The sequence below is a fragment of the Myxocyprinus asiaticus genome, chromosome 9 (genome assembly GCF_019703515.2).
Source record: "Myxocyprinus asiaticus isolate MX2 ecotype Aquarium Trade chromosome 9, UBuf_Myxa_2, whole genome shotgun sequence".
In the NCBI taxonomy this organism is placed as follows: domain Eukaryota; kingdom Metazoa; phylum Chordata; class Actinopteri; order Cypriniformes; family Catostomidae; genus Myxocyprinus; species Myxocyprinus asiaticus.
In genome coordinates this window covers 47,279,012-47,289,020 of record NC_059352.1, presented here as the reverse complement: position 1 = coordinate 47,289,020, position 10,009 = coordinate 47,279,012, and the positions used below count along the sequence as shown (strand labels likewise).

The window sequence follows — 10,009 nt, the reverse complement described above, 5'->3', positions numbered from 1 at the left end:
GTTAGTGTGAGGCAATGATGAATTAGTGTGGCATTTTGATTGGTTGTGTTTGAAAAAGGAAATCAAGATACTTCCTGTTAGATTTTTGTGTGTAACATAGTGTAGTGTAACATTTGTGTGTTGTGTTTTGCAAAAGTGTTTTATGAAAGGCCGAGAATTAGTGTATGGTTTTGCAGATTTGGTCTGTGGTTCTGGTGTTTGAGTGTCAGGTTTCAGAAATTGTGTGACAAGTAAGGATTTTGTGTGTAAGCAGTTGAAAAAAACTGTAAAGTAGTCCTTATGACTCTATAAGGACTATGTTCTAAGTTTTATGAAGCCACATAACTTTGCCTAAAAACTAAATTTGAGTCATTGTTCATTGAAAACCTTCCTTTTTCATTGACATTTTTAGATTCGCAAATGCCATGTTGACACGATGTGCTAGGTTAGACATAATTGACAATAAAACAACATTGGTTGTTGAGTATGTCATAACTAAAAGTGACATGCCACTTTGAATGTGCAGAATGGAGTATGCTATTTGAGAGCTACTGTGGTGCAAATGATTTTGAATGAATAACAACTTGTCTGTTCCTCAAACAAAACTTTTGTATGGCTTCAGAAGACTTCAGCTATAGACCATATTCACAGTAGAATGTAGTAACGGGAATGCAAACAAGGCAGTGAGGGATAGACTTACCATCTCTTCAATGGCACACACAGTATAAAGCTGTAAAAAGCTCCTAGATCCCACTTGATTTTCCACAACTCATGTTGTTTGGAGTTTTTCTACTGAATGTTCTTGGAAAGATGTTTTTCAATGTTTTGTCCACGGAACAATCTAGAAATACTTTCAACTCCAGTACAGCCCATTGAAGAGACTGTACATCTATCTCTCATAGCCTCATTGTCATTGCAGTCAAAAATCAAAGAAGCCACTGTTGTGAATAAGGTCTATAGCATACAAGTCACATGGACTACTTTTATGGTGTTTTTTTTTTTTTTTTTCATTTTGGAGGTTGACAGATGTGATGACTATGAACTGCTGTTGTAAGGAAAAGAGCTGTAAGAAGACTTCTTTTTTTTTTTTTTTTTTATCATGGAAAAAATAACAACTTACAAGTTTAAAACAACATGAGAGTAAATAATGAAATGTAATGTTTCATCGTTAAATCTCGTCCCACAGGCTTGATTTTGTCATCCTATCGCTGTCTGGAAAACACATTAGGAAACACCAGATGCAAACCCTCATGACATCACAATTTCTGTAATAGCTTGTTCCAAGGGTGTAACTATACTGTATATTCAGAATTAGGGGACAAAATGTAATAATTTTAGAACCAACAAAGAATAATAATGGGGGTAAAAAAACAGAGAAAAAAAAAAGCTTATTGCAGCATCTTAAAAAATTGTGTTTTAATATATTTCAGAATATTTATATTTATATATATATATATATCTTCATATTATACTAAAATAATTTGTCTGACAGCACCCGCACTGTTTGAATGGATTTGTCTTATGCACGAGAATCATCAATTGAATCTCCCCGTTTGAACGAGCCCACAGTTAACTGCGGTAAGAAAATGCACGCCAAACATTTTGGGTGTAAATTTTAATATACATTTAGAATTGAATAATGCCTTATTCAAATGTGTCGTGTATCTATTCAAAATAAAGTACCTAGAACAATAATTCTCAAAGGAAAGACGTGTAACTTCAAAGGGTTATTCACATTAAGTGAAATGTCTCGAAAGATGATGCTGAGTACAGGTGCTGGTCATATAATTAGAATTAAAAAGTTGATTTATTTCACTAATTCCATTCAAAAAGTGAAACTTGTATATTATATTCATTCATTACACACAGACTGATATATTTCAAATGTTTATTTCTTTTAATTTTGATGATTATAACTGACAACTAAGGAAAATCCCAAATTCAGTGTCTCAGAAAATTAGAATATTACTTAAGACCAATACAAAGAAAGGATTTTTAGAAATCTTGGCCAACTGAAAAGTATGAACATGAAAAGTATGAGCATGTACAGCACTCAATACTTAGTTGGGGCTCCTTTTGCCTGAATTACTGCAGCAATGCGGTGTGGCATGGAGTCGATCAGTCTGTGGCACTGCTCAGGTGTTATGAGAGCCCAGGTTGCTCTGATAGTGGCCTTCAGCTCTTCTGCATTGTTGGGTCTGGCATATCGCATCTTCCTCTTCACAATACCCCATAGATTTTCTATGGGGTTAAGGTCAGGCGAGTTTGCTGGCCAATTAAGAACAGGGATACCATGGTCCTTAAACCAGATACTGGTTGCTTTGGCACTGTGTGCAGGTGCCAAGTCCTGTTGGAAAATGAAATCTGCATCTCCATAAAGTTGGTCAGCAGCAGGAAGCATGAAGTGCTCTAAAACTTCCTGGTATACGGCTGCGTTGACCTTGGACCTCAGAAAACACAGTGGACCAACACCAGCAGATGACATGGCACCCCAAACCATCACTGACTGTGGAAACTTTACACTGGACCTCAAGCAACGTGGATTGTGTGCCTCTCCTCTCTTCCTCCAGACTCTGGGACCCTGATTTCCAAAGGAAATGCAAAATTTACTTTCATCAGAGAACATAACTTTGGACCACTCAGCAGCAGTCCAGTCCTTTTTGTCTTTAGCCCAGGCGAGACGCTTCAGACGCTGTCTGTTGTTCAAGAGTGGCTTGACACAAGGAATGCGACAGCTGAAACCCATGTCTTGCATACGTCTGTGCGTAGTGGTTCTCCCCCACATTTTTGAATGGGTTTTGTTTCACAATCCTCTCCAGGGTGCGGTTATCCCTATTGCTTGTACACTTTTTTCTACCACATCTTTTCCTTCCCTTCGCCTCTCTATTAATGTGCTTGGACACAGAGCTCTGTGAACAGCCAGCCTCTTTTGCAATGACCTTTTGTGTCTTGCCCTCCTTGTGCAACGTGTCAATGGTCGTCTTTTGGACAACTGTCAAGTCAGCAGTCTTCCCCATGATTGTGTAGCGTACAGAACTAGACTGAGAGACCATTTAAAGGCCTTTGCAGGTGTTTTGAGTTAATTAGCTGATTAGAGTGTGGCACCAGGTGTCTTCAATATTGAACCTTTTCACAATATTCTAATTTTCTGAGATACTGAATTTGGGATTTTCCTTAGTTGTCAGTTATAATCATCAAAATTAAAAGAAATAAACATTTGAAATATATCAGTCTGTGTGTAATGAATGAATATAATATACAAGTTTCACTTTTTGAATGGAATTAGTGAAATAAATCAACTTTTTGATGATATTCTAATTATATGACCAGCACCTGTATATGACTGGCCACATTATCTTATCCAGAGCCCATGTGTGTGTGTGTGTGTGTGTGTGTGTGTGTGTGTCAGAATAGCCTGTAGTGGTGGTTAAAATGCATTGAAGAATTATGACACTAGAATGCAATGTCATCTTTGTACAACCTTTGTACAACACATCTTTAAAGGGGTCATGAATTGGAAAATCAAACTTACCATTATATCTTGACATATAAGTGTTCATAGCACTATAAAAACATACTGTAAATTTCAGAACCGAAAACTTATTCGTTAGTCCAAAAGAAGGCTTTATTGAAACCAAGGTGCCAAAATGACTTGTTCTCTACTTCCTCCTCACTAATAGGTCATATTGAGGTATTACATCAGCACAGACCAGCCTCTGCATAAACAGATCAACACCTACTTTATCGTCGACACTGCTTAGGCCTGCCCTAAAGAGTATTGATATCAATATATTTAGACAATCTCTTTCCTTTTTAATGAAAACATGACTCATTGTAATGAACAACATATGCGTTTGTCACTACACTGAATATATGATGAAAGATGAATATATGACGAACGACCGGTGATTGTATCCTGTATACGTTTACATGTTGCACGGTAAGTGTATCCTTTCACAGTTATAAATGTGATAGCACCATGTATTTACACTTTATTTGGTACTGTCATGCGTTATTCAGCATTTGTAAAACACGGAAATGTTTCACCGTTGGAAAATGCCCCAACTATGTAACAAGATACACGCTGTTGTGTCACGTCTTGGTTTAAACAACAATAAAAGTAATACCTATTACACAAATAGTCAAGTAAATTACAATGATTACTACCACGCTGTCACAGACTGCAGGAACATTATAAAATAAAATAAAATCCAATTCATGATACCTTTAACATATTTATACACACATAGTAAGATACATAAACATTTATCACTTACTTTCTCATGCATTATTTATAATTATATTGATTTTTATGAACCATGATCAAAACTATACTGCTCTGCTTCTTTGACTTGGCTTGAGTGTTGTAGGATATTTTGAAATAATTGTAATGTATACTAATGTTGTATTTGTATGCTCGTGTTTGGCTGCTGTTTATCTACACATGTAAGGCTCTGTGAAACCTTGGCTCTGACAACACCATATTGAGACAACCGTTTGAATTAAAGCAGCGGAAACACGTTTGAACTGCTGTTATGGATTTAAGGGATTTTTTCTTGTTGGCAACATTAGTTGCTTGTTTCTGGTTTTATCCAACCATAGCCCTAGAGCTCATTTACCCTATTCGTGAAGAGCTACAGGAGAATGTTCTTATTGGAAACATACCAAAGGTCTTGACCATCTCCCATATGAACTTTGCTACTGGGGCTAGCAGTAGTTTGGTTTATCGACATGTGTGAAAGCTGGGGACAACCCGTTATTAAGAGTGATGCGCAATATAGGAGAAATCTTTACCACCGAAAACCGTATTGACATGGAGAAACTCTGTCCTGGCCCCTCTTTTGAAGACAGTGTAGGATGTTATGGACAGAAGAATTAAAAAAATTTCTATGCAGAATGACTTAAATACAGAATCTACACTGACATTCTCCTGAGAAATAAAGATATTCGGACTGTTGCCGGCCAGTCTGAATTCCTGGTACCTGGCAAATCTTAACTGTCTTACATACAAAGGGTAGATCTGTCCGAACACACTCCTAGAAAAACCCCCACGACTGGCACACACATTCCAATAGATAGAAAAAGAACTGTTGCCATGGAAAGCCATGAAATCACAGAACAAAGACATTCCATGATTCTTCAATTTAACCAACTCTCTACACTTCAAATTATTATACTAATCATGAGGCATGTTTCCGGCTCATCAGCTTCATTCATGAACATTTGACATGTACTTTTCTTATTTCACTACAATCCAAATACACAGTCATGTGTAGGGTTATACTAAAAATATGGACAAATGCATCCTATGCAGATGATAACCTTGACAATTATGATTTTTATAATGTGCAATGTATTTTCCATGTTTAAAACTAACAAACTAATTAGTAGGAAGTTTTCATGTATTATAACTGAATTATAACTGGTATTTAATAAGAAAATACAAGTGTTTGGTATGTAATTGATTGTCTCTTAAATTTCAGAATGATGCTGTGAAGTATATTCAGGGTTCTGCACAATGTAGAGTTCAGGGAAGCTTGGAATGCAAAGTTATGAGCCGGTTTTCTCTCTTCTCTGTGCTACGACTCACACACGTGACAGGGAGTCACGAGTCTCCCTTGAGGGAGGCCTTGCTTCAAAGCTCCGCCTGATAATTCCAGCACCGAACTATCCCATGTCCACGATCTTAACAGAGATCCACAAACACTGACAGAGAACACCCACAAATTTCTATGGACCCAGCCAAAGAACCAAAGCAATGCAAGGAAACGCAACGAAACACAAGTACACCTCCAGACTTTTGCTAAAAAGTGCTGCTGTTTTATTTAAATACTTCGGGTAACCCAATTACAAATCGCGGTATACAAAATGAAGTATCAACGGTTCAGGGCATGGTCTATAGATGCCATAAAGTTACATTTTCTCTGTTACAGATCATTTCCATTCACCTTCTCTTACAGTTCACTCACCAACCTGTTTTTATGTTTGTCTGTGTGTGTTAGTTAGTTTGATGTTGTAAATTAGAAATAAAGTCTTATTTGTATTCAAAGAGGATTTGACTGTGGTATATTTTGATAAATAATCTCATCAATTGATTCTTAAAGATCTACGCTCCGTGTTCGAACAAAATATTTGTGATATTATTTTCAATGGCCATGAGAATATTATTATTCTAAAGAGTTAACAGATGCATCATATCAGCTCAGCACAGCGAGAGATCAGTCGTACACCATAATTCTTTCAATATTCCTCGAATTAATCATAACTGAGCTAAAATTCCTCACATATAAATTGTGAGCTGATACAACGAGCCTGTTGTATTACATATTTAATTCTGGAGAGTTTTTATTCAGATTTCTAATCTGATCATTTGTCATTTATCCTTCATATAATGGTGGTCGAACACGGCCAAGATTCCTAAACTAATTTACATATAAAATCCTACATATTATTGGTGGATAAATGGGGGCATGTTTAAATCTGCCCATTACATTTAGCATTTCATTATACAATCCTTACATATTATTGGTGATGTATGCTGGCAGTTGTAAACATACTCTGACACAAAGACACTAATTTCCTACAACAGTGAATGTTCCTTTGAAATTGAGGTGATCATTTTGTCTAATGACTAGATTAAGATTCAGATTAATCAAAATAAAGATCATTGTCAAAGACATCAATGACAATGCCCCTATGTTTCCCTCAAGTGTGATCAACATTTCAATTACGGAAAACACACTTATCAACAGCCACTTTGCCATTCCCTCTTCCACCGATCCAGATACCGGACCCAACAGCATACACAAATATGAGCTGTTGAGCGGGCAGAGAGCCTTCAGTTTGGAAATCATGGAGACGCCAGATGGTGAGAAATGGCCTCATCTTATATTTCAACAGAATTTAGACAGAGAGCAGAAAGATGCTTATGTGATGAAAGTCAAAGTGGAGGATGGGGGGAACCCACAAAAATCCAGCACTGACCTTCTAGAGGTGACCATCACTGATGTTAATGATAACCGACCTGTCTTCAAAGAGAGCCAAACTGAGGACCACATCCCAGAAAATTCTCCTGTTGGAACGTCAATAGTTCAATTGCATGCCACTGATGGATGTGGGGGCCAACACAGAAATAAAATAGCAGCTTGGACCCAATGCTCCATTCTTTGATCTCGACCGCAAAACAGGGGTGCTAACCGCATCAAGGGTGTTTGGTAGGGAGGAACAAGAGTGGTTCCTCTTTACAGTCATCACCAGAGACAATGGCACCAGGTCTCTGCAGAGTCAAGATGCATAGTGACCATACTGGACGAAAATGACAATGGCCCTAAATTCACACACAACCACTTTCAGTTCTTTGTGTCTAAGAATCTGCCTAAATATAGTCCAGTAAGAATGATTATTGTCATGGATGCTGATGCTGGTGAGAATGCTGTGGTGAGGCTTTCAATCATAATATTGAGAGCTTCATCACTGACCCAGTTTCTAGAGTTATAAAGTCCAATGTTTTCTTTTGACCGAGAACAGCAAAGCTCCTACACGTTTGATGTCAGAGTGATGGACAATGGAAGCCCTCCATGTTCATCAGCTGCTAAGGTTACCATCAATGCCATTGACATCAATGATAACACCCCCATTGACATCTACCCACCATCAAACAGCTCTTTCAAACTAGTTTCAATTCCAGGGTCAGTTGTGGCTGAGGTTTTTGCAGTAGATGGTGACACATATATGAATGCAGAACTTAAGTACACAATTGTGAGTGGCAACAACAGAGGTCTGTTCAGAATTTACCCTGTAACAGGAAACATCATGCTCCATCTCCTCAACTGGGTTCATAACAGTTCAACGGCCACTAGATAGAGAGAAGAATGCCATTCATAAACTCACAGTATTAGCCAATGTTGGAAGTGTGATTGAAAGTGTCTCCTTTTGTGTATCATGGAAAAAATAATAGCATACATGTTTGGAAAAACATGAGAGTAAATAGTGACAGAATTTTCATTTTTGAGTGAACTATTCTTTTCGTCATTGAAACTTCACAGCTCTCACTACAACTCCTAAAGTCTTGATTTTGTCAAACTCTCAATTTCTGGACAAGCGGACACCAATCCTCGAGACATCACAGTGTTGCTTATATCTTTCTGTAACAGCGAAGATTAATGTAAGTGAAAATACATTATATAATGATAAATTATAAACCCAAAAAACACCAGATACAATATGTTTGTGCTTTCTGCAGTAGCGGATCCTGGCAAAGGCGATATAGGCAGGCGCCTAGGGCGGCAACGCTCTCTGGGGCAGCATGACAGGGTACCTGATCGATCGCCCCTGCACAGAGCTCGCAAGATTGCGATGGGAGAAAGGTGCCCCAAATTGTGCCATCCCACCCCTGACTCGCGATGGGTAAAAGGTGCCCCAAATCGTGCCACCCCGCCCCGAGCTCGCAAGATCGCAATAGGAGAGAGGTTCTCCAAATCATGCCACTCCACCCCCTCACAGAGCTCGCAAGATCGTGATGGGGAAAGGTGCCCCGAGTTGTTCCTGATAGGCTACTCAGCTACACTCTCCTTAAGCCATTGTCACACTCAAAATTACATTAAACGATAAAAGAAAAACATAAACCCACATCATGTGGTTCAAAAATCTGAGTCTATTCAAAATCTAAATTAAACCTGGAAATAAAGTTTTAGGATTTTGCAGGTGCGATTCACCAAAAAGGGCTAAATAGTTGAATGGCTTGCACACGCAGTGTGAGTCTCGTCACACTTTAAAAGTGTTTAGTCTCCCATTCAGCTGATGAAAACACGCTGTGTGATCATGAGGAAGTATTACATCAAGATGTAGATTGGAATGCAGGTGTGAAAACTGAATATAAATAAAATAGCCTGTTCCTCTCTCGCTGTTGCTTGCATGCTATGATTCCCCCTCTGTGTGATTTTGAAAAATATACATTCATAATATAAGAAATATTTAAGATTCCACACAATTTCGTGATCAGTAATCAAATAAGAAAATGTGTGACATTAACTGTGTTTACTCATTTTGTACAAAAGGACAGGTTTTCTTTCATTAAAGAACTTTCAAAAGATGCTTTGTGAAAATTCACATGCAGGATCATGATTATATCATAATCATCGGGTTTTGCACAAATTTTCACTTAAACTGTTATGCTGATAATATAATTTGAAATGAAAAATAAATGATTAAATTAGAAAAATGCTAAATAATTTGCCAAATATATATAGACAATGAATATAGACAATGAATATAGAAATGAACTACATATATATATATATATATATATATATATATATATATATATATATATATATATATATATATATATATACAGTTGTGCTCAAAAGTTTGCATACCCTTGGAAAATTTGTAATATATGTACCATTTTTAAAGAAAACGTGTGAGCAGGCAAAACACATTTCTTTTATTTCTTATGGGATTCATATTCAACTGTAGGTTATAACAGAATGGCACAATCATAAAACAAAACATGGCAACAATGAAAAAAAAAAAGAACTGACACCTGTTCTAAAGTCTGCATACCCTTAGTTCTTAATACTGTGTATTTCCCCCTTTAGCATCTATGACAGCATGCAGTCTTTTATAATAGTTGTCTATGAGGCCACAAATTCTTGCAGGTGGTATAGCTGCCCATTCGTCTTGGCAAAATGCCTCCAGGTCATGCAAAGTCTTTTGTCGTCTTGCATGAACTGCACGTTTGAGATCTCCCCAGATTGGCTCGATGATATTAAGGTCAGGAGACTGTGATGGCCACTCCAGAACCTTCCCCTTTTTCTGCTGTAACCACTGGAGGGTCAACTTGGCCTTGTGCTTAGGGTCATTGTTGTGCTGGAAAGTCCAAGAGCGTCCCATGCGCAGCTTTCGTGCAGAAGAATGCAAATTGTCTGCCAGTATTTTCTGATAACATGCTGCATTCATCTTGCAATCAATTTTCACAAGATTCCCCATGCCTTTAGAGCTCAAACTCCCCCAAAACATCAGTGAGCCA

The 10,009-nt window shown here is 37.6% G+C and overlaps 1 pseudogene; it reads left to right on the top strand.

Annotated features, from left to right (window-relative positions):
* Nucleotides 1-4,747: 4,747 nt before the first annotated feature.
* Nucleotides 4,748-8,591, top strand: LOC127445692 (protocadherin-9-like; annotated as a pseudogene).
* The last annotated feature ends 1,418 nt before the right edge of the window (nucleotides 8,592-10,009 follow it).